Raw genomic sequence first — 26630 nt, 5'->3', positions numbered from 1 at the left:
GTGGGTTTAAACTGGTGAACTTGTGGCTCACAGTCCAGTGTTGAGCCTACAGTGCCACAGAATCATTAGTTGGTTAATTTTAGTTTTGCTGTGTTTTGTGGGTGAGATGAAGGGACTGAATTATTAAGAGACTTTCTTTTCCAGTCTCAGCGGACAGACGCCGCCAATTGTGGGGTCTCTTCCTTCCATCAGCTGCTCCAGAAGCTAGGCCAGGAGACTGAGGCCCAGCTCCCAGGGCGGGGGATTTCCCAGGGATACCCCACCCGGCCCCAGGCCCCGCCCCCGGTCTCCGGCTCCGCCGCCACCGCCGCCGGCAGGGGTCGCGCTGCCACCGGCCAGCAGCGCAGGCGGGGGTGGGGAAAGCTCCAGCGGCCAGCTCGCCTTTCTCCGCCGCCGCTGGTTGGATCGTTTCAATAAAAGTCTTTTTTCTCTCGCGCTCGCTCTCCTCCGGGAAACAAGCGGAGGCGTCAATCTGCAGTCGCCGAGTGAGAAAACGACGCTCACGCAGCGAGCGAAGCGACCGCCCGCCGTCTCCTCAGCTCCCCACGGTCCGGCCCCAGAGCCCGGGTTGAGGAAGGAACCAGCCGTCCTGCCGGGCCATCTCAGCCTGGAGTCGGCGCTTCTGCGTTCGCTTCGCTCACGCCCCGGCTTCCAGAGGGGATTACTGGGCCGTCCGTGCGGCTCGGCGGCCCGGGAGCCATGTTGACCAGGGGGCTTGGTAACGCGTGAGGACTTCCAGCCCCTCCCGGAGGCCCCGGACCCTTGGCGAGAGCCGGAAGGCGGCGACGGCGGAGGCCTGCGCCTCGGGTCGGCCGGCCGCTGGGACCCGGACCTGCATCCGGTCGCGGCGGGCGTCGGCTGAGTCGCTTTCCCTCCGCGCCTCGCCTTGTCCGGGGACTCGGCCCCTGCACTTGCTGGTGAGTTCGCGGCCATCGGCCGCACGGGGCTCCCCCCTGTTGTCGGGCCGACCTCGGGCGGGGCTGATGGGGGCGGGAGGCACAGGCCCGGCCGAGAAGTTGTGAGAGGGGGCGCGGCACGGAGATCTGCGCGTGTCTGTCGCCCCTCGGCTTCAGCGCGGTCTGCGGGTCGCCCAGGCATTTCCGGGGGTGAGCGGAGCGGGGGGGTCCGGCCGCCGCCTCCGCCTCCGGTGTTTGCTGCCGCTTGGGTCTCCAGGGGCGACCGAACTCCCCGGGAGGCGGAGGAGGGGAAGAGGCAGAAAGTCCCCCGAGACACAAAGGTTCCCTGGGCGGAGGTGGCGCTGGGGGTGCGGGCCCCGGGAGATGGGCGCGGAGGCGGCGGCCGCGGCGCTGGCGGCTCCTTGGAGACGGCGGGGAGCGCCCTGGTGTGGGGAGCGGGCCAGACAAAGCTCCGGGCAGCCGCCGCTGGCGGGTCACACCCCCGAGGGTTGATCCGGAGCAGAACCGGAGGGAATGCGGGAAACCAGACAAGCGATGGCGAGGGGAAGATGGGGGGCGGGGGGGGGGCAAGGCTGCCAAGTGTTGCCGTCTCCGGCGTCGCAGTTGCATTTCTCAGCGTTTTTGTTATTTTTTTGTGCCCGATGCTTTTGCTCCCTAACTCAGCTGGGTAGCTTCAGATTCTTTCCCTCCCATCACCCCCACACTGCCACATTGACGCTCATTCTCCTCTACTTTTCACCCACTCCTTTTCGGGTAAGCAGTATTTTGCCTTCAGCTCGGGGAACGTTTGCTAATGACAGGATGCCTGTGCTGGTTCTGACCCTGAACTGCCTTGAACTCCTCTCTCGTCCTCCCACCCTTTCCTCTCTGAGCTCTGTCAGGTCACATGGCCTTTAACAATTAGCTTTTCTTCTGCAAACATGGCAAAGGCATTTAGCTGAGATCCGTGGAGCTCCTCGTTAATGTGTCCACTGGAAGCACAGCATTGGCCCTGTTTTATCACCTCTTTACTTAGCTAAGTTAATTTCTGGGTACAAAGTGGCAAATTTAGAGTCGTGACCTCTCCTAGGGTCAGGAAAGGGTATTCCTGGCAGTCTGACCTGTCACTTAATCAGGACATGCTGGACGTGAAGACAGATAGTTCTTTCCTCCAAACTTTTTCTTTTCTTTTTTTAGCCATTGTCGATGGATTTCTCTTTTGTGTACGGTGTTTGTGTGTGAAGGTCAAAGTAACACATCTGAGTTACTGTATTTTCGATTTATTTTGTTCAAAGAAGAAAATGATTAGGATTTTAAGATCTTAGTTACCTCTGGTAGACCTAAGCCTCTCTTGAACCCTACAAATAAGGTTAAATCAGATTTTAAGGAATAAAAAAAAAAGTACTAGAAGTGATAAGGTTAGTTTTGTTTTGAAAGGTCTAAGGAGTTGGTTTGGTGATTAAATATTGGGGTGCTGCTTTGTTAATGAAGTAATTTCAGTCTGTAATTCTGACATCTGTATAGTCCGTAAACAAGGGGTTGAGTGGGCGAAAGACAAAAATGTGATAAATATAGAATACTCTTTATATGACTATATTTCTTGGAAAGTTATGAGAGAATATTGGACTTATGAAAGGAGTTACCATTTTACTGTGCTAAACCATGGCATGGCTAGAGTGCTGACAATTTGAATGCAGGGCTTTCAAAACAAAATGTTGAGTCTGCATTTCAGGTGCTCTAAAATTACTGTTAAAATGTCATTTGTGCTATTTTATCATTTTGCAGTGAAAATAAAGCAACCTGAGTGGCACAAGAAAGGTCAGTAGTTTCAACTTGCATAGCAGCTCCCAAGGAGAAAAACCTGGTGATCTGCTCTAGTAAAGATTGCAGCCTAGAAATGTCTGTGGGCAATCCTACATGGGGTCACTGTGAGTTGGAAATTGACTTGAAGGCACTTAAACAACAAATAACACAATGAAAAAAAAAACACATTACTGAAGTAAAAACTGAAACAAAAACCCCAAAAAACCTAAAGCCTTTTGATGTAGGGATGTTGATGTTCATATTACTGTAAGAACAGACATATTTTGTAGCTTGTTTCCATTAAAATTTTGACGCTTTAAAAATTGTGAAGGGGATTTCAGTTTAGGGATGAGTTTCTGAGTTAGGAGACTCCCTGTACCTACTCTTAATCACCTAACGCATATTTTAGTATTTTAAAGATCTTTGTGAAAATAACAGGTCATATTAATAATCGATGTCTTATGTAACATATTTACTGAAAGGCTATATTAAGGATACATTGATTTTTTTCCTGTATAATATTAATTCTAATTATACAATCAACATTTAAGTCTTGCTGGAAAGAAGTCTATTAAAATGTCAACAAAGGTTTCTGGAGGAATTAAAAAATACATTTCTGTATTTTATTAATTTTCACTTCCATAATCAGGGGTAAAAAAAAAAGTAAATGTAGAACTAAAGTCTTATTAATGTCATGATTAACACAAAAGAGTTTGGGATTTGAAATAGTATAGCTTGCCATATATATTCTTGTTGTCAGAAGAAAATAAAGAGAGATAAATAATAATACCAGAAGGAAATAGAGATGCATAATAAAAAAAGATGGAGCTGATAGAATTGATTCACTGTCTGGTAGCTTTGTACACCAGCAATCATGTTCTAATAAGTTATTGGTAGTACAAAAAGTAGAACATTTTATTTCCTTTGCTCTGTAGTTGACTAAACAGATTTTAATAGATGTTTTTGTTGGTATGTTTAGGTTTCAAACATAGGTTCAGTGCTACAATTACGATGGGAAAAGAGCATATAAATTTAATGTCTTTGCTCTGTCAAGACTTCCTCCCCTTCCCATATTTTTAGCAGTATTGTTCCTCTTTACTCTTCTTTGGTGAAATAGTTCTAACTGAAAACAGTGCAAGTGTTTTATTGTGAACAATGAAAGCAATAATGGCAACTGAGATAGATATTCAAAAGTGAGATGATGATATGATGATGCCCTTTATTAAAAAAAAAAACAACCTGTGAATATGAAATTTTTACTCTACGGTTTTCTTTGTTATTGTCTGATAGTGCTGAATATTTATAAGGTATATTGCTGCTTCCTTTATATGCATGTAATTATAACATTCTATCTCATAGCTTTTATACTTCTATGATGGATAATTATTTAATGAAGTTATTGCTCTACTGAAAAAAAAAAAAACCCAAAAATATTCTTTAGAGTATTTTATTTAAAAATTTGTCTCTGTTCATACATGTTAAGGAAGAATAGTTTCAGGTTCTTTTGAACTTTGAATGGGTAATTATTCCTCAAACTTTTTAATAGAAAATAATTTAAAGCATCTGGTGTGGCTCCTTAGGATACTCGCTCAACCTCAAGGTCAGTTTGAACTGAAAGGTTGCGGATTCAAATTCACCAGCTGCTCCTCCAAAACCCTGTACAGGGTTGCTGTGAGTTGGAACTGACTTGATCACATTTAACAACAACAACATGTATAAAGTGACTATGGCATTTTTCATTTTATATGCTGAAAAGTAGCAATAGGTTTCTGACATTTAGAACTGTTTTATATAGTATTTGTGAGAAAAAATGCCTATAATATGAAATATGGCACAGCTGGCTAGCATTCAACCTACAATGTTGGCAGTTTATTTGAAGCTAGTGGAGAGAGTGTTTATTTGGTATTTGCTTTTTGTTTTTTAAAAGATTTCGATGACATCCTGATGGGGGTGGTTCAGAAACCTTGGAAACCCTGTAAAGGGTTGCTATGAATCAGAATCGACTTAACAACAACGTGAGATCCTTACAACACTAAGCTAAGAATTCTTATTGTCATTAATGGAATCTTTGTAATTATTTTTCCAGCAGACTTTTTAGTTGGTGGTTACAGTTTTAGGAGTCCTGGTGTGGCCCTGTAGGATAAGCAGTGGACCTTTAACTACAAGGTCAACAGTTCAAACACATCATCTGCTCCTTGGAAACTCTACACAGGGTCACTATGAATTATAACTGACTTGACAGCACTTAACAACTGCAACCCAGTTGATATTTGCACAAGAGGAATTGCCAAGGATCAGAAAAATGTATTGTATATGTCCAAGCTTAGCTTTATCTTTCCTAGCCTGTTTCCTCCCCCTCTTGGCCAACTTGGAAACTCAATAGACATCTACTAATAAATCTAATAGGAGGGCTATCTCTCTTGTGAATAATATATATTTTGCAGTAACATGATACTGAATACTATATATGAGGACGTAGATTTACTATCTACAGTATATTGGAATGACATAAAAATGATCTTGCTGTCCAAAGTTTTCTTTTAAAATATTTTTTATATTAGCTATGTGAAAGACTGTTGTTGTTAAGTGCCTTTGAGTCGGTTCCGACCCATAGCGACCCTGTACAGGGTTTCCGAGGGTGTAAATCCTTACGGGAGTAGAAAGCCTCATCTTTCTCCCGCGGAGCGACTGGTAGGAGCTCTGGTAGCGTAGTGGTTACGAATCGGGCTGCGAACCTTAAGGTCAGCAGTTCGAAACTACCAGCTGCTCCGCGGGAGAAAGATGAGGCGATCTGCTCCCGTAAAGATTTACAGCCTCGGAAACCCTATTCAGGGTCGCTATGGGTCGAAACCGACTCAACGGCACTTAACAACAACAACAACAACAAACCCTGTATAGGGTTGCTATATGAGTTGGAACCAACTCCACGGAACCACCACCATAGGTATTGTAGAGTCCTGGTGTGGCATTGTGGGTTAATGTGTTGTACTGCAAAGTTGGTTTGATTCGCAAGCTTACCAGCTGCTCCTCAGACACCTTATAAAGGGTTGCTATGGGTTGGAATTGACTCATGACACATAACAAGAACAACATTCGTATTCTGCCTACTTTTCAAATGATGAAACAGAGACTTTTGATAAGGTTAAGTAATTATTTCCATTGTGGTGCTGTAGGATAAGCACTGGACTGCTAACTGAAAGATTGGCGGTTCAGGTCCACAAGTCACTCCTTGGAAACCCTATACAGGGTCACTATGAGTTGAAATTTACTCGACGGCACTGAACAACAGCATCACTATGATAAGGAACTCGGGTGGTGTAGTGGGTTATGTGTTGGACTGCTCCATGCAAGGTCAGCAGTTCGAATCCACCAGCTACTTGACAGGAGAAAGATGAGATTTTCTGCTCCTGTAAAGCACTGTTGTTGTTGTTGTTAAGTGCCATCGAGTCAGTTCCGACCCATAGCGACCCTGTTATAGGGTTTCTGAGTAGCAGCTGGTGAGCTTGAACTACCGACCTTGCAGTTCAAAGAGCTTTGCTGTCTGATGCATTTAACTCACAGCACCACACCAGGACAACCTCTGAAACCCTATTGAGGGTTGTTGCTATGAAGTGAAACTGACTCAACAGCACAGTACCTCTACTATGATTGGAATCCTTTTTGTGGCCTGTAGGATAAACACTGGACTGATAGCTGCAAAGTCCATTGTTCAAATCTACCATCTGCACCTCGGAAACTCTATACAGGGTCAATGTAAATTGGAATGATTCAAGGGCACTTGAGCAACAGTCCCCACTGTGATGAAGCTGAGATTCCATTTAAATGAGTTTAGCATTTAGATTGCTATGTTCACTGCCTCCATGGTGATTGGATTTTAAAATCATTGTTAACTTCTGCTATGGAGGTTTGTCAACAGAGGTAAATTAGAAAAGCTTATCAAAACTATAATTAAATTACATCAATTTAGTTTTGCTGCATTAAAAAAATGAAGTATGCAAAAATATTGAAGGTAAATGAAATAATACAAGATGCTAAAAAAAATGAATTTTGGGCGGGATTTATTTTTAATCAGTGATTTATCTTGGTTCTTTGTGTATACTGCGTTAAGGAGCTCTGGTAGCAAAGCGATTACAAATTGGCTTGCGAATCACAAGGTCAGCAGTTTGAAACTACCAGCTGTTTCGTGGGAGAAAGATGAGGCGTTCTGCTCCTGTGAAGATTTACAGCCTTGGAAACCCTGTATAGGGTTGCTATGAGTCAGAACTGACTCCACGGCACACAGCCAGCTGTTGCTATTAAGTGTGGAGTCGGTTCCCATTCAATGACCCTATATAGGGTTTCTGAGGAATGGCTAGTGGGTTTGAAACACCAAACTTGTGGTTGGCAGTACAGTGCTTATCTTAATAGTACCATACCAGGACTTGTGGTACAAGTACATTTACTTTTAATTTTTTTATTAAGTAATTACTCATTATTTTGATTATACACATATTAAAATTGTTGTTATTGTTGTTAAGTGCTATTGAGTCGATTCTGACCCATAGTGACCCTGTATAGGGTTTCCAGGGAGAAGCTAGTGAGTTGAACCACTGACCTTAGTTTGCATTATTTGTGTATGTGCCACTAAGTGGAAGACAACTAAGATTTTACTGCTTAAGTATTGGATGAAAATTTTTCCTAATGGTAGATTATAAAATTAATTGAAAATTGTCTATTGGTTTTGGGTATTGTTATGAAGTGTCATTGAGTCAGTTCCAACACAAAATGACCCTTTAAAGGGTTTCTGAGGAGTGGCTGGTGAGTTTGAACTACTGACTTTGAGACTCAGTGCTCATCGTACAGTACCACACCAGGATTTGGAATTGGTATCATTTATTATTTGGACTCCTGGTGTGGTGCTTCAGATCAGCACTGTGCTGCTAACCACAAAGTTGGTGGTTCAAACCTACCAAATGGTCCACAGAAACACTATATGGGGTCACTGTGAGTTGGAATCCACTTGATGGCACTTAACAGTATCATTTATTATTTCTTTTTCATTTAAATGATAGTGTCTGCATGCCATGGAGTTGGTTGGTTCCAACTCATAGCAACCCTGTATAGGTTTCTGTGACTGTAAATCTTTACCGGAGCAGAAAGTCTCATCTTTCTTCCCATGGAGCCACTGATTCAAATTGCTGATCTTGTGGTTAGCAGCCCAACTTGTAACCCACTACACTTCCAGGACTCCTTTTTCATTTAGAAAGGTTTGAAAATTTGATTTTGTGTGTTTTTTTTTTTTTATTATGTGTGGCTACGTGCCTCTGAAAAATAGAACTATTGGACCAGATTTTACATTTTTGCTTATTATATTGAAAACTGACACTTAAAGTTTAAAAATTCGCAAATTAGTATTGTAAATATTTGTATATCTTACTTCTAGTTTGGATTTAAAGAACAGAAAATGTTATTGACTTTGCCTGACAGTGGTCCAATAAAGTAAAAAACAATGAAAGAAAATTAGCTCTCTGCTCTTATATTAGGGCTAATAAAGTGTTTTTTGTTTTTTTTTCTGGCTTGCCTTTTAACAGTGTATTTTTGTTTCCTTTCATGTACTTGTTAATATAAATAATTTCAAGGAGTCTTCACATTTTGTGTCTGTGCTTTATAAACAATAGGATAATTTTTCTCTGACTTTATCTTAGGTTAGTTACTAACTTGTTAGGCCTTTTCAAGTTAAATGCTTACTTGTACTACGCTTAAATTGATTGAGATTTGTTATTTGTGTTTTGTTAATATCAATAATACAACTAGAATTGGTAAAAATTGTTACTAATATTTGTAGGAAATTACCAACTTGTAACAGCAAAGCTCTTATCACTCCAAATTTAAGGGCATTTTCCTTTAAATTAGTATAAATGTATTTTTTAGTATTATGTTAAAATAAACTTTTAAGTAATAACATGTTTCCATGTTTTAATATTTTATATTATTGACTTATACAGCTACTTGTGGTTGAAAAGGAAGCTTTTCATGGATTCTGAAGTAAATTATGGATTCCTTAAACAGAGTTTAGTTATTTGACCCTGTCCTGTTTCTTGAATTTTTTAAAAAAGAGGCAATCCTTTATTTATGACTTTTAAAAGTAAATTTGATTTTTCAGTATGGGGGTACAATCACTGTTAAAGTGTTTGCTATGTCCTTGTCATTGTGTTAGTCATTGTGTTATAGACATAAAATTAGAAGTGACTGTTGCCCTCAACAAGCGCAGTCATCTGGAGCCATATTACAAATGTGAAATAGTAGTATTGGCTGTCTCTAACATCTGTCCATGGCTTTCTTGTGTTTTACATGTTCTCTGGGCAATCTCACCCATATTTAGGACTTCTCATCACCAAGAATCCCTTTGGTGGTACAAATTGTTAACTGTGCTTGGCTGCTAACCAACCCAGAGGTTTGAGTCAAGTAGGCTTCGGAAGAAAGATATGGTGATTTTCTGAAAAACTCAACCATTGAAAACTCTATGGAGGACAGTTTTACTCGGACACACATGAGTTGGAATCAACTCCATGGCAACTGGTTTTTAGGAATTTTCTTATCACCGTACTGTATGTTGAACCTCTACCACCCATGATATTGTTTTCCAGCTTTTGGTCTTTCCTGATGACATGTCTAAGGAAAGCAAGTAGAAGCTTCACCATCCTGTATATGGATAGTGAGGTCATTATGAGTTGGCACCTAACAATAACAGTCTGGTTATTATATGCTTAACTTTATGAGGGATTGCCAAACTTCTTTTCACAATTGCTTCATCATTTAACATTCCCACCAGCAGTGGATGAGGGTTCCAGTTGTTCCACATCTTCTCCAAAACTTATTTTCTATCTTTCTGATAACAGCCCTCTAAACGTTATCTCATTGTGATTTTGAGTGTCCTTTTTCTTAATGACTAATGGCAGTGAGCATCTATTATTAGCCATCCGTATATCTTCTTTGGAGAATTCTACTCAAGTTCTTTGCCTATATTTTAATTGGATTGTTTAATTTTTTTCTTTTAAGTTGTAGGAGCTATTCATATTCTGGAGATTAAACAAACCTCTATCAGATAGTTGGTTCCCAAATGTTTTCTCCCATTCTGTAGGCTTTCTTCATACTTTCTTGATAAAATCCTTTGATGCACATACTTTTAGATTTTGGTCCAACTTACTTATTTTGTCTTTAGTTGCTTGTATTTTTATCAAAAGCTATGTCTCAAAGTTTTACCCCCTATCTTTTCTTCTAAGAGTTTTATGGGTTTTGTTGAAATTCTCATTTTTAAGGCCAGGTTTATCATCTTCCTCCTAAGTCATCTTTTATGCAATCTGGCAGAGTTGTATTGGTTCTATTGGTTTGTTAAGTGCCGTTGAGTTGGTTGCAAATGTTAAGAGCTGCAGGTGGATTTAAACTGCCAACCTTGCAGTTAGCATTCCAGTGCTTATCCTATAGCACCGTACCAGCACTCTTGCTATATACCATTTAATGTTCTGGTGTGGTACTGCAGGGTAAGCATTGGACTGTCAACCACAAGGTCAGCAGTTCAAACCCACCAGACACTCCAGCATCTCCACAGGTGTGATGGTTAAGCACTTAGCTGTTAGCTGAAAGGGAAAGTTCAATACTTCAGACCCCTAGAGAGCAGCTCAGTATATGAAAAGATCTAGTGATTTTCTCATTAAAGATTGCAACCTAAGATAACCCTATGGGACATTTTTACTCTGTCTGGTAGGGTCCCTATGAGTTGGAATCAATTCAATTGTATATACAGCATTGTATTATAAATGTTGTTACTGTTTGCTGCCTTCAAGTTGATTCAGACTCATAGCGACCTATGCAAAACAGATCGAAACACTGCCTGGTCCTGCACCATCCACACAACTGCTGTTACACTTGAGCCCACTACTGCTGACACTGTGCCAGTCCATCTCATTAGGGGGTGTGGGGGGGATCTTCCTCTTTTTTGCTGACGGTTTTGACTGGCATTGTGCCTAAATTAACTATATCCTCCCCCATATCCTTCCAAAATGGTGCATTATTTAATTGAATGAATGAAGGGATAGAATTGGGAGAAACAATACTAGATTAGTAAATTAGTGTTAGGTTAGTCATGGTCTAGAGCTACTTGATGGCACTTAAGAACAACAGGAGTTGTTACAGTAGAAAATAAAAAGCTATCACAGGTTGTGATTATTGGAGTTATGTGATGTACGTAGTATTTGTGTAAGAGAGTAATCTGGAAGCAGTTTGCAGATCAATTTGGAGGTATAATAACGGTATTGTTGAGACTTTTAATGTGCATGTGAGCTATACTGACTTGTTAGTGAAAGTAGAATATAAGAGATTTAATTTTCAAAGATTTTAAGTCTTTTAGACAAATTGCAAATAGAAAATTACAGTATTCATATGTGAAGAATATACCTATTTCTAAAGGTCTAAGAACATTGGGAACTATCAAGGCTAAAATTTGGTTTCACTAATAAAATTTCAGTTGATGAACTCTAGTTCTTAAACTGTGTTATTTAAAACTATTTTCTAAAGGGCAGAATTGTACTTAAAAGAGTAGAACCGTGCTTTAATACCGTTCCTACTACCCTGGTATTATATATGTAGTTGACCAGGAGCTTTATTTTCAGTAATAGTACTGTAATTTTAAAAGTATTTCATGAAAAAAAGGAGCTCTGGTAGCGCATTGGTTACGAATCGGGCTGTGAACCACAGGGTCAGCAGTTTGAAACTACCAGCCGTTCCGCGGGAGAAAGATGAGGCTTTCTGCTCCCATAAAGATTTATAGCCTCGGAAAACCTGTACAGGGTCGCTATGAGTCAGAACCGACTCCACGGCACATAACCACAGTATCATGAAAACCTCTGCTTGATGGTCTTCTCTTTTTAAAGACGTTTTATTGAGCTTTCAATTATACTTCCGCTATAGTAAGGATTTACACCCTCGGAAACCCTGTACAGGGTCGCTATGGGTCGTAACCGACTCGACGGCACTTAACAACAACAACAACATAGTAGGTGTAGTGTAAGTACTAGATTTATTTATTTTAGAAATCAGAGAATATGACTAGGTAACATCTTGTTTGAGATGTAAAAACAGATTTTTAAAATTATTTGTGAGATTTGACTTATGGCAATGCTATGTGTGCAGAGTCAAAAGTGCTTCATAGTCGTCCTCTTGGTCCACACTGACTCAGTGGCGTTTAAGAGTGTAATCTTTCAGAAGCCAGTCACCAGGTCTGTCTCGAGAGGCTCAAACTGCTACCCTTTCAACTACAAGTTGACTGATGAAGCATGTGTACCTGTCAGAGGCTCCAGCATCAAACTTTTTTGGATCAGATACATTTTAAAGATAATGATTTATTTACCTAAATTCTGTCCCTTCACAAACAGTATAATCAGCGTTGTACTTTCAGCAATTTATGTCTATAAGTTTGTGAGCATGGTTTTTTGGGTTTTCTCCATTTCTCCCAATGCTATGTAGGGTTTCATCTTTCTTCTCTCTTCTCAAAAGCTATAAAATGGTTGAAACATAAAATTTTTATTTTTTTAGAAAAAGATGTAAAATTATATTGTATTTTCTTTATCTTTTGTCTTTTTTTAAAACTTGGTGGTATTAAGGACTTTTAAAAATTTTCTTATTTTTTTTTTAAGGACTTTTTAAATCTAAAAAAAATTATTCATCTTTGAATGATAAAGTTTTTATTCTTAGTTTTTAGTATGAATATTATACTTAAAGAGATTAATATTTAAGATTATTTAAGATATATACTAGGAAATTTAAGTTTCTATTAATGTTTTTTTCTATAAAAATTGCTTCACTAATTTACTATCGTAATCTTGAGTTAATTACTTAAACTCTTAACAATTTTTTCTATAATATTGGAAAATAATTACCAAGTTTATAAGGGTTGTGAGGAGGAAATGAAATGCATATAAAGCATGCACAGTGAGCAGTAGTTTTGTTATTGCTCTTTAATGTAATAGAAATAACTGTTGGTAACGGTAATAGAATTCATTAGCTGTTATGTTCCTTCAGGTTGACGAATGTCTAAATTAATGATTCACAGGGCGGTTGAACGAGATGATCTGTAACTTCTTAAACAGTGTAGACCCTCCAGGATTTTCTAAGATAGAGCCCTACACCTGAGAAATTGGGCTATATGAAAAAAAAATACATAGCATCAGGATTAGAGGAAGATTCATTAACACTCTGATATGCAGATGACACAACTTTTCTTGATGAAAATCAAGATGACTTAGAGCACCTGCCAATGAAGATCAGAGCCTTCTGTATAATTACACCTCAGCATAAAGAAAGCAGAAATCCTCACAGCTGGACCAATAAATAATCATCATGAGAAGTGGAAAAAACATTGAAGTTGTCAAGGATTTCATTTTACTTGGATCTGTAATCAATGTCCACCAAAGCAGCAGTCATGAAATAAAACTATATTGGGCTAAACTGCTGCCAAGAGCTCTTTCAAGTGTTAAAGAACAAAGATGTCACTTTAAGAATGGTGTTTCTGACCCAGGCCATAGTATCTTCCATTGTCTGATATATGTGAAAACTACATGTTACATAAGGAAGATTGGAGGAGAATTGATGTCTTTGAATTCTGATGTTGGCAGAGAATACTAAATATACTATGGTTGGCCAGAAGAATGAACAATCTGTGTTGGAAAAAGTACAGCCAGAATACTCCTTAGAAACAAGAATGGTGAGATATAGTCGCACATACTATGGACATGTTATTAGGAGGAACCAGTCCCTGGGGAAGGCCATGCTGCTTGCTAAAGAAGAACTCAGTGAAAAAGAGAAAGCCAGGACACAGATTGACACAGTGGTTATAACAATGGGCTCAAACACAGCAATGACTATGAAGATGGCACATGAACAGGGAGTGTTTTGTTCTGTTATACATTGGGTCACTATTAGAGCTGACGTCTATGGCAGCCAACAACAATGAAAACGAGTTTTATTTTTATCTCATTTTGTTTTTAGTTTCCTAGTTTGATTATTGCAATTAAAATTTTGCTAAAGATAACACAAAAATGGCTGTAACCATAGATGGACCGAGAACTTCCAGAGGTTCAAGCCAGATTTAGAAGAGGAGTTGAATCGAGGGATATCATTGCTAATGTCAGACAGATCTTAACTGAAAGCAGAGACTACCAGAAAGATGTTTGCCTGTGCTTAATTGACTATGCAAAAGCTATTGATTGTGTGGATCCTGACAAGCTATAGACAACATTGCGGAGAATGGGTATGCCAGAACACTTAATTGTGCTCATGAGGAACCTATACTTAGACCAAGAGGCAGTTGTTTGAACAGAACAAAGGGAATAACGAATAATTTCATTAGGAAAGGTATGTATTCTTTCACTATACTTACTCAGTCTATATGCTGAGCACATAATCTCAGAATCTGTGTTATATGAAGAAAAACGTGGCATCAGATTGGAGGAAGACTCAGTAACAACCTTTCATATGCAGATGATACAACCTTGCTTGCTGAAAGTGAAGAGGACTTGAAATACATAACTGATAAAAATCAAAGACCACAGCTTTCAGTATGGATTGCACCTCAATGTAAAGAAAACAAAAATCCTCACCACTGGACCAATAAACAACGTTCATATAAATGAGAAAAGATTGAAATTGTCAAAGACTTTGCTTTGGTGGGATCAACCATCAACTCATGGAAGCAGCAGTCAGATCAGAGGACGTATTGCATTAGGCAAATCTGCACAAGACCTTTTTAAGTGTTCAAGAGCAAAGATGTTAGCTTGAGGACTAAGATGCGCCTGACCCAGGCCATGGTACTTTCAATAACTTCATGCATGTGAAAGTTGGGCGAAGACCATAGGAGAATTGATGCATTTGAGTTATGGTGTTGGAGGAGAATATTGAAAATGCCATGGACTGCCAAAAGATCCAACTGATCCTGTTTTGGAAGAAGTGCAGCCAGAGTGCTCCTTGGATGCCAGGATGGCCAAACTTTGTCTCTTATACACAGACTTGTTTGTTCTTCTGGTAGTTCATGGTGCTTGCAGTCTTTTTCAACAGAATAATTCAAATATTGTCAGGAGGGACCAGTCCCTGAAAAAGGATATCATGTTTGGTATATTGGAGGGTCAGAGAAAAAGAGAAAGAACCTCAGTGAGATGGATTGGCACAGTGGAAGCAGCAAAATGGGTTCTCAAATGTAGCAACGGTTGTGAGATTGGCACAGAACCAGACTGTGTTTAATTCTGTTGTGCATAGGGTTGCTATGAGTGAGTACTGTCTTGATGGAACCTAACAACAGCAAGTTTAATTATGTTTTGAGGGTTTTCATAAGTTACATTTAAAAGTCTTCTGTCTCAATCATTCTACTTTTTTATCCCTTTAAATGGATGCTCTTGTCTTTTTCTCTGTTTCTTGCCTGTGCCTTGGTATCTTAAAAAAAAAATCTGTATAATCTCATTTATTTCTTTTTTGAAATTTATTTTTAACAATTTAACAGTTTAGAGCAATGTAGAAAATAACCATAATCTAAATTCCATTATGAGATAGTTACCATCTTTGAACCTTTGTCCTTTTTCATATACATGTGTTTTACATTTTTTAAAATGATTCATTTTATAATGTTGCAAAATTCTTTTTATAATGTAACAAAATCTTTTTAAGGTACCAAATTATTCTCCTGGCTATCATTTGCTAGGGCTGTATCAAAAGAGCTTTTGGTATTTTATAGGGGTTTAAAATTGTTACTTTCATTTTTCATGATTTCAGATTTTACTGTGACAAACTTGAACATGTGACCTTTCTCTTCACATTTCATATTTCTTAGGGTAGATAGAACTCTAGAAGTGGAATTCCCACATCAAAGAACCTCTTTCTGGTAATACCTGTTGTACCAGTGCTACTAGTAAATATAAATATCTGTTTTTAGTGAAACTAATATTTAAAATTTTACTCATGACATTTTATTAAAGATATCTATCTCATTGCTTTTATTTTAATTTCTTTGATAGCTGGAATACTGATTTTCCCCTCTTGTATTTTCCCCCCAGATTGTTGCAGAATCTGTTACCATTCACTGAATACTGGCAGCTTCTTTTCATTATTTTGTGATATTTTATATGTTATGTATTAAATTGTTACAGGTTGTTACTATTGTTATATACCTTCGAGTCATAGTGACGCTAGACACAACAGAACAAAACATTGCCCGGTTCTGTGCCATCCTCACAATTTTTTTTTCTTGAGCACCATTACTGCTACCGCTGTGCCAATCCATCTTGTTTGGTGTCTTCCTCTTTTTTACTTATTCTCCCCTTTACCAGGCATAATGTCTTTTTCCAGGCACTGGCCCTTCCTGAGAACATGTCTGAAGTATGAGAGATGAAGTCTCACCACTCTGGCTTCTAAGGAGCATTCTGGCTATACTTCCAACACAGACTTGTTTATTCTTCTGGTAGTCCATGGTGCTTGCAGTCTTTTTCAACAAAACAACTCAAATGCATCAATTCTACGGTCTGCCTTATTCACTGTCTAACTTTCATATGTTTCAGGTGGTTGTGGAGTCCTGGTTTGGTGCTGTAAGATAAGCACTGGACCGCAAGGTCGTTTAAACTGTGAGGTTGTCAGTTCAAACTCACCAGCTGCTCCTTGGAGAACCTATACAGGGTTGCTGAGTCAGAACTGACTCAGTGGCACTAAACAACAACAGGGTATTGGTGATTGTGTGCCACCCAGTCAGTTGTGACTCTTAGCAAACCCTTATAGGGTTTCCTGAGCCTGCAAATCTTTACTGAAGCAGAAAACCTCATCTTTCTCATGCAAGCGACTGGTAGATTTGAACTGTTGGTTTTACTATTATTAGTCCATCTCATAATCTGCATTACCAGGGCTCCTTTTCATGTGCATATGTTGTTGTTGTTAAGTGCTGTTGAGTCGGTTCTGACTCAGAGTGACCATGTATAGCGTTTCTGAGGAGTGGATGGTGAGCTTGAACTGCTTACCTTGCAGTTCATATTGACCTTGCAGTCCAGCGCGTTAGCGCACTGTGTCACACCAGAACTCCTATATGCATATGCGGAAATTGAAAATACTATTTGTTACATGCTGTTTGTTGTCAGACTTCATCCAGTCTGTAAAAACTCACTGTGACCTTATGTACAACAGAATGTAACACTGCCCGGTCCTGGATCCTGTCCTAATCTCACAGTCATTGCTATGCTTGAGTCCATTACTGCTTCTACTGTGCCAATCCATGTTGTTGGGGGTCTTCCTCATTTTTGCAGACCTTCCACTTTACCAAGCATGATGTCTGTAGCCAGGTACTAGTTCCTCCTGATACTTTGTCGGAAATATGAGAGATGAAGTCTGGCCATGCTGGCTTGTAAGGAGCATTCTGGCTACACTTCTTCCAACACAAACTTTTTGTTTGTTTTTCTGTCAGTCCACGATACTTTTAATATTCTCCTCCAACACCATAACTCAAATGCATCAATTCTTCTATATTCTTATTTTCTCATTATTCACCTTTCACATTCATATGAGGCTATTGAAAATACCATGGCTTGGGTCAGGTGCATCTTTGTCCTTAAACTGACATCTTTGCTCTTGAACACTTTAAAGAGGTCTTGTGCAGCAGATTTGCCTAATGCAATATGTCGTTTGATTTCTTGACTGCTGCTTCTATGAGTGTTGATGGTTGATCCGGGCAAAATGAAGTCGTTAACAACTTTAATCTTCTCCATTTATCTTAATGTTATTTATTGGCCCAGTGGTGAGGATTTTTTGTTTTCTTTACATTGAGGCACAATCCATACTGAAAGCTGTGGTTTTTCATCTTCCTCAGTAAATATTTTAAATCCTCCTCACTTTCTGGAAGCAAGGTAGTATCATCTGCATATTGCAGGTTGTTAATGATTCTTCCTCCAGTCCTAATGCCAGATTCTTCTTCGTATAATCCATTTTCTGGGATTATTTGCTCAGTACACAAATTGAATAAGTATGGTGAAAGACTACAGCCCTGGCGCACACCTTCCCTGGTTTTAAACTATTCAGTGTCCCCTTGTTCTGTTTGAATTACTGCCTCTTGGTCCTTGTACAGGTTCCTTATGAGTACAATTAAGTGTTCTGGAATACTCATTCTCAGCATTGTTGTCCATAGCTTGTCATGATCCACACAATCGACAACCTTGTGTAGTCAATAAAACACAGGCAAACATCTTTCTGGTATTCTCAGCGAAGATCAGTCTTGTTTCAGCAGTGATATTTCTTGTTCCACATCCTCATCTGAATCTGGCCACACCTCTGGCAGCAACATGCCAAAGTACTGCTGCAGACTGTTTATGAATTATCTTTAGAAAAGTTTTACTTGCATGTGATATATTAATGATATTTTCTGGAGATTTCCACTTTTCGTTGGGTCACCTTTCTTTGGAATGGGCACTAATGTGGATTTCTTCTAATCATTTGGCCAGGTTGTTGTTGTTAAGTGCCATCGAGTCAATTCTGACCCATAGTGACCCTGTATAGCGTTTCCAAGGAGTAGCTGGTGAGCTTGAACCATTGACCTTGCAGTTCAAACGGCTTTGCAGTCTGGTGCATTAACACACAGCGTCACACCGGGACTCAGATTTTCTTGGCATAGATGAGTGAGTGCCTCCAGTACTGCATCACTTTTGTTGAACAATTTCAATATGTAGTATTCTATCATAGACAGCATTATATTCTAAGGTAGATCATGAAATATCCTTTTTGATTATGAATGCAATGCCATTCCTCCTCAATTAGTCATTCCCTGTTTAGTAAACCATGTGATTGTCAGATTCATAATGGCCAATACCAGTCCATTTTAGCTTACTAATGCCTAGGATATCAATCTTTATACGTTCCATTTTATTTTTGACTACTTCCAATTTTCTTAGATTTATACTTTGTACATTCCTTGTATTGAGTATTAATGGATGTTTTCAGCTGTTTCTCTTCATTTTGAGTTGTGCCCCATCAGTAAATGCAGGTTCTAAAAGCTTATTCCATTTGTGGTATCATGGTCAAAGTAAAGTAAACTGGGATGAAGGAAATGGTGTAAAGCTATTGGAACCTTCGTTTCCTAATGGAACACAATAAGGAAAAGCAACTGCAAATATCCATTAATCATCAGAACATGCAGTGTACCAAAGTTTCAATCTAGGAAATTGTGAAAAATGAAATGGAACCTATAAAGACTAATGTCCTAGCTATTAGTGAGTTGAAATGGACTGGTATTGGCCATTTTGAATCTGACAGTCATATAATTTACTATGTTAGGAATGACAAATCCAAGAGGAATGGAATCAAATTCATCATCAAAAAGAACATTTCAAGATCTATATTGAAGTATAACGCTGTCTGTGATAAGGTACTATCCATAGGTTTACAAGGAAGACACTGTTCATATTTAAGCACCAACCACTAAAGCCATGATGATGAAAATAAAGATCTCTGCCAACTTCTTCAGTCTGAAATTGATTAAATATTCAATCAAGATGTATTGATAAACACTAGTGATTGGAATGCAAAGATTGGAAGCAAAGGGGGAGGGTCAGTAGTTAGAAAATATGGCCTTGGTGATAGAAATGATGCTGGTGATCTCATGACAGAATTTTGCAAGACCAATGACTTCTTCGTTGCAAATCTTTTTTAAACAACATAAATGGCGATTATACATGGATTTCACTAGAAGAAATAAAAAGGAGTAAAATTGATTACATCTGTAGGAAGAAACAATAGGAAAGCTCCATATCATCAGCTAAAACAAGGCCAGGGACACATTGTGGAACAGACCATCAGTTGCTCATATGCAAGTTCAGGCTTTAGCTGAAGATAATTAAAAGAGTTCAAGAGAGCCAAAATATGGCCTGATTGTATCCCACTTGAGTTTAGAGATCACCTCAAGAACAGATTTGATTCATTAGACACTTGTAGTGTAGTGGATTATGAGCTGGGCTTCTAACGGCAAGTCAGCAGTTAAAATCTACTAGTTGCTATGCAGGACAAAGATGAGACTTTCTGCTCCCGTAAGATTTATAGCCTTGGAAACCTTATATAGGGTAGCTATGAGTTGGAACCAACTCCACAGCACATAACCACCATCAGTGACCTAAGACCCGAAGAGCTGGGCGATGATATTATGAACATCCTACACGAAGAAAGCAAAAGGTTATTTTAAAGGCAGAAAAGAACAAAATGGATGTCAGAGACACGCTGAAACTTGCTGTAAAGTGAATGGAAGAAATGAGGTCAGGAAACTGATAGATAATTTCAATGGATAAACTCGAGATGAGAAAGTCATTATAATGAAATATGCTAAGACCTGGAGTTGTTGTTTTTGTTAAGTGCCATAAAGTCGGTTCCGACCTATAGCAACCCTGAACAGGGTTTCTGAGGCTGTAATAAATCTTTACGGGAGCAGAAAGCCTCATCTTTCTCCCGCGGAGCAGCTGGTAGTTTCGAACTGCGGACCTTGCGGTTCACAGCCCGATTCGTAACCACTATGCTACCAGAGCTCCTTGGAGTTAGAAAATCAAAATGTCAGAACATGCTCAGCATTTCTCAAGTTGAGGGAGCTGAAGAAAATAATTCAAGCTTTGATTTGCTATATTGAAGGATGGATAAAGCATCAAAAGATGATGAAAGATATACACAGTCACTGTACCAAAAAGAATGATGTTCAGCCATTTCAAGAGGTAGCATATGAGCAAGAACCAATGGTACCCAAAGAAGAAGTGCAAGCTGTGCTGAAGGTGTTGGTGAGAAATAAGACTCCAAGAATTGATTGAATACAAATTGAAATCTAACAACAAACTGCTGCACTGAAGTACTCATCATCTATGCCACAAAAGTTGGAAGACAGCCACCTGGCCAGCTGATTGAAAGAGATTGTATACATATCCATTCCAAAGAGAGGTGACCCAATGGAATGTGAAATCATTGAACAATATCATTAATGTTCACATGCAAATAAATTTTTGCTGAAGATGAAAAACAGGTACAACAGTACATCGACAGGTAACTGCCAAATATTTAAGCCGAATTGAAAAGAGGACATGAAACTAGGAATATCTTTGCAGACTTCAGATATATCTTGGCTGTAAGCAGAGAATACCAGAAAAATGTTTACTTTATTGGCTTGCAAAGGCTTTTGACTCTGGATCATGATTAGCTTTTGATAACATTGGGAAGAATGGATATTCCAGAAAACTTGTTTGTACTCGTGAGGAAACCTGTACATAAACCAGGAGGCAGTTGTTTGAACAGGGGATGTGGAATGGCTTAAAATCAGGAAAGGTGTGTGCCAGGGCTGTATTCTTTAACCATACTTATTCACTTTGTATGTATGCTGTACAAATAATTCAAAAAAGCTGGATTATATGTCACCAGGATTGGTGTTAGATTAATTAAGGAGCTCTGGTAGCGTAGTGGTTACGAATCGGGCTGCAAACCTTAAGGTCAGTGGTTCGAAACTACCAGCTGCTCCGCGGGAGAAAGATGAGGCTTTCTACTCCCGTAAAGATTTACACCTTCGGAAACCCTATACAGGGTCGCTATGAGTCAGAACCGACTCGATGGCACATAACAACAACAACAACAACAACAAGTATGCAAATAATCAACCTTACTTGCTGAAAGCAGAGAAGGCTTAAAATGTGTACCGATGCAGACTAAAGACCTTCAATATGGATTGTACTTCAGTGTAAAGAAAACAAGAATATTCACAACTGAACCAATAAATAACATCTTGATAAATGGAGAAAAGATTGATGTTTTCAAAGACTTCATTTTCCTTGGATCTACAGTCATACATTTGTGGAAGCAGCAGCCTCGAAATCAAATAACATATAGCATTAGGCAAATCTTTCGCACAAGACCTCTTGAAAGTGTTAAGAGCAAAGACGTTTGTTTGAAGACGAAGATGGGCCTGACGCAAGCCATGATATTTTCAGTAACCTCATATGCATGTGAAAGTTGGACAGTGAATAGGGAAGACTGTAGAAGAATTGATGTATTTTAGTTGTGATGCTGGAGAAGAATATTCAAAGTGCAATGGATTGGATAGCCAGAAGAAGAAACAAATCTGTGTTGGAAGAAGTACAGCCAGTGTGCTCTTTTGGTGTTAGAATGGTAACACTTCATCTCTCATACTTTAGACATATTTTCAGGATGGACTGGGTCCTGGAGAAGTGGATGATAAAGTGGAGGATCAGCGAAAAAAAAGGGAAGACCCCCCCCCCCCCCCCAAGTAGATGAAATTGGCACCATGGCAGCAGCAATGGCCTCAAGTATAACAACAATTGTGAGGATGGTGTAGGACCGGGCAGTGTGTTTTATTCTGTTGTTTGTTGTTATTGTTGTTGTTAAGTGCTGTTGAGTTGGTTCTGACTCACAGTGACCCTGTAGAGGGTTCCCAAGGAGTAGCTGGTGGGTTTCAATCTTGTGGTTCATCATCCATTGCTGATCCAACAGTGTCACACAGGGAGTTCTTCCACTGTGCATAGGAATTGACTGGATGGGACCTTACAACAACAGCCAAAAGTAAACTGTGGTTCTCATGAAGAGGAGAAGGAAGTTTCATTTTGACAAAGAATTATGTTGGTTTCTCAGAGTAGGTGATGTTAAAGGTAATTACCTCTAAAAGTAGAGAGGAGAGAAAGAAAGTACTTCTTAGGATATAATAGCAGGATATACAAAGGAAAGGAACTCTTGTGGCATAATGGTTAAAACGCTCACCTGTGAACTGAAAGTGTCAATTCAGACTCACCAGCTGTTACACAGTGGAAAGATCTGACAATTTTGCTTCCATAAAGATTTATGTACAGCCTTAGAAACCATTTCTATGTTGTTGTTAAATGTCATTGAGTTGGTTCCCACTCATATTGACCCTGTATAAGGTTTCCAAGGAGTGCTGGTGGGTTTGAACTGCCAATCATGTGGTTAGCAGTCCAATACTTATTCTACATTGCCACACCAGGACTTCTATGGGGCAGTTCTGTTCTGTCCTATAGGGTTGCTAAAAGTTGGAATTGACTTGATGGCAACAGGTTTAGTTTTGATTTGGCTATGTACAAAGGAGGCGTGAAAAAAGGTTTTACATTCCTTTAAAAAAATTGTTATTCTTTGTTAGCTTAATCAATATTTGTGTGTGGCCAAAATGGAGGTTGCTTATGGAGAAAGTGGTAGGAAATGAGATCACAGAGGAAGATAAGATCTAATTGTCTGCAGATTTCCAGTAAGGACTTTGGATTTTATTAATCTAAAGAGCTGAACTATTGAACATTTTTCAGTTTGAGTATCACCTTGTCTACAGTGAAGCCATTGGGGCAGTTTTGTTAACAGCTGTAAACAAGTAGCTTCTGAATAGTTTTTGTGGTGATATGTTTCAGAAGCAGCCACAGGGAGGAGCTTTCTATAATGGGAATGCTATGTTTTGTTAGTTTTGTCTTCCAAGATGTTAGAATTGGTTTCGCCATTTTGTTTAGAGAAATAAGAGATATAAATAGTGGATTTGTAGAATATAGAAATGGTAGCTTTTATTTAACTGTGAATATAAAAATACCAGTGAAAAGTACAAGCATAATTCTGTGAATAACACTGAAGTGCCACTAGTGATGCTGGAGATGCTCCCAAGAAGCAGAAAAAAGTCATGACATTTCCAGAAAAAGCTGAGTTGCTTGATATGCACTATAGATTGAGGTCTGGAGCTGCAGATGCATTTTATGTTAAAATAAGTGAATCCAGCATATGGACCATTGGTATAATAATAATAATAATAATAATAATAATAATAGAAAAGAAATCCTGAAGTTGTCCCTATAGCAGGCATGAAAACCTTGCTTGCACTTTTTACGAAATACCTTTCTATCTCATTGAAAATGCATTTTTATATGTGTGAAGCATATAGTACACATACAAAATATGTGTAAATCAACTGATTGCTCTTGATAAGGCTTCTGGTCAGTAGTTGTTAAGTGCCATCAAGTCATTTCTGACTCATAGAGACCCTCTGTAGGGTTTCCGAGAAGTGACTGGTGAGCTTGAACCACCGACCTTACAGTTTAAACTGACTATGCCGTCCAGCACATTAACCTGTAACACCACACCTAGACTCAGGCTCTTACTCGTAGTTACGTTTGGGGGAAGTCAAAAGTTACATGTGGAGTTTTGACTGTGCAGGTTCCTGATCCCTGCATAGTTCAAGAATCAACTGTACTTCAAATTTAACTATGTTTAACTTTAAAGTACTTCCATTTTTACTAAATTTTATAAAGAATTTTTGGTACATAATAGCCCCCAAATTGGGAGCTACTTTGTCTCTGAAATGATTACCTTTTATTTTCCTTTCTTAGTATTTGAATCCTTCAAATCTTTCCATTTTTATGGCATTTTAAATTCTGTTAAAAAATGAAATGATATTTTTGAATAGGTAGGTGTTAAACTGAAAACATAGATACACAGAGGAAAGTCTTGATTTTTCCTTTGCTCTCTCTACCCCATTTTTCCTTGCACACCTTATATATAACCATTTCTTTTTGCATCATTGCTGACCTCAGATGGATCTTGGCTGAAAGCAGAGAATACCAGAAAGATGTTTGCCTGTGCTTTATTAACTTTGCAGAGGCTTTCAACTATGTGGATCAGAACAAGCTATGGATGAAATAGTTAAGTATGGATATTCCAGAACTCTTGATTGTGCCCATGAGGAACCTGAACATAGGTCAATAGGCAGTCATTTGAATAGAACAAATGGAAACTGAATGAGTTAAAATCAGGAAAGGTGTGTGCCAGGTCTGTATTCTTTCGCCATACTTACTCAATCGATAGGATGTTGTTGAGTGCCTTAGTCTGTTCTGGCTCATAGTGATCCATTATAGGGTTTCCAAGGAGCAATTGTTGGGTTTGAACTACTGACCTTGTGGTCACAATCCAGTGCTGATCCTACAGTGCCACACCAGAAGTCCTGTATGCTGAGCAAATAATCCGAGAAACTGGATTATATGAAGAAGAACTGAAGCATCAGGATTGGAGAAAAACTCATTAACAACCTGTAATATGCAGATGATACAACCTTGTTCCCTGAAAGCAAAGAAGAATTAAAGTACTTACTGATGAAGATCAAAGATCACAGTCCAGTAAGAATTGCTTCTCAATGTAACAAAAACAAAACTCCTCACAACTGGACCAGTAAATAGCATCTAGATAAATCTAGTTAATATCTAGAAAAGATTGAAGTAGTCAAAGACTTCGTTTTGCTTGTATCCTTGATCCCCAGTCAACACTCAAGTAGTAATCACAAAATCAGATGACATGTTGCATTAGCCAAATTTGCTGCAGAAGTCCTCTTTAAAGTGTTTAAAGATTTCAGTTTGAGGACTAAGTTGGGATATTTCAATCACCGTATATGTACGTGAAAGTTGCTCAATGAATAGGGAAGATATAGAAGAATTTATGCATTTGAATTTTGGTGTTGCAGAAGAATATTCAGAGTACCATGAACTGCCAGAAAAACAAATCTGTGTGGATGGAGTACAGCCAGAATGCTCTTTAAAAGCCAGGATGACGAGGCTTTAGGAGGAACTGTTTTCTGGAGAGGGACATTACACTTTGTAAAGTGGGTGGTCAGCAAAAAAAGAGGAAGACCCCAGTGCGGTGGATTGGCACAGTGGCAGCAGCAGTGGGTTCACATGTAATGCCAAAATTGTGAGGATGACACAGGACCAGGGAGTGTTTTGTTATGTTGTGCATAGTGTCACTATGAGTTGGAACCAACTCAGTGGCACCTAACAGCATCAACAAGCTAACCCCCAAATCTGCAGTTCAAATCTACCAGCTGCTCCTTGGAATACACATGCAGGGACACTATGAATCAGAACTGAGTGGCACTTAATAACAACAACAACAACAACATAGAACAGAGTAGAACTGAGCCATAAGGTTTCTAAGCCTGTAATGTTTACAGAAGCAGATTATTACATCTTTCTTCCATGGTGGGTTCTAACCACCAATGCTTATGTTAGCAACTGAGTACTTAATCGCAGAACCACTAGAATGACTTAAAATTATCTAATTGTCTTGTATAGTAGTTTATAATTGACAGACGTAACAAGGTAAAGGCTTTTAGGTTAAGTTTTTAAAGAGTCCTGGGAAATAAGCAACCATTTTCTGCTGTTTGTTGAAAAGTTTGAATAGTCTAAAAATTTTGTAGGTTATTTGGGAAGTTCCTGAAATTAACAGTGAAATTATTTGTAGCGTTTATCTTCCTGGACAAGAGTTTCCTGGAACAGTAAAGCCATGTTGATGAAGACAGCTAAATACTACTGTTATTACAGATCAAAAACTGTGGATCTAGATGATTTCAGTTCTCAGTAATTATTACTACATTCTCAAAAAAGAGTATTGATAGATGTTCGCAAATACTATCACAATATTGTAACTAAACCCAGAAAATTAAACAAAATCAGCAACCATAAAAACTTCAGCAGTAAGGAAAAAAACAGCACATGCTTGTGCCATCATGTCATTTGGTGTGTCATTATGTTGCTTTTGTTGTTAGGTGCCATCAAGTTGGTCCCGACTCATAGCTACCCTGTGCACAACAGAATGAAACACTGTCCGGTCCCACACCAACCTCATACTCGTTGCTACATTTGAGCCCATTGCTGCTGCCACTGTGCCAGTCCATCTCGTTGGGAGGTCTCCCTCTTTTTCCTCGACCCTTCATTTTACCAAACATGATATCCTATTCCAGAGACTGATCCCTCCTGACGATATGTCCTAAGTGTGACAGACAAAGTCTGGCCATCATGGCTTCCAGGGAGCATTCTGGCTGTGCTTCTTCCAACACTGATGTGCTTTTTCTTTTGACAGTCCATGGTACTT

General features: G+C 39.2%; 1 protein-coding gene across 1 annotated transcript in view; it reads left to right on the top strand.

Annotated features, from left to right (window-relative positions):
• The first annotated feature begins 414 nt into the window (after positions 1–414).
• CDK17 (cyclin-dependent kinase 17) overlaps positions 415–26630 on the top strand; it is a 111714-nt gene continuing 85498 nt past the window's right edge. Inside the window, exon 1 of the mRNA XM_006871804.1 lies at positions 415–917. The gene's annotated coding sequence lies outside the window, so the exon portion shown is untranslated. The remainder of the gene's footprint in view (positions 918–26630) is intronic.

Source organism: Chrysochloris asiatica, unplaced genomic scaffold (genome assembly GCF_000296735.1).
Source record: "Chrysochloris asiatica unplaced genomic scaffold, ChrAsi1.0 scaffold00174, whole genome shotgun sequence".
In the NCBI taxonomy this organism is placed as follows: domain Eukaryota; kingdom Metazoa; phylum Chordata; class Mammalia; order Afrosoricida; family Chrysochloridae; genus Chrysochloris; species Chrysochloris asiatica.
Note: the sequence above shows the minus strand (reverse complement) of the source record. Positions and strands in the feature narration are given on the sequence as shown.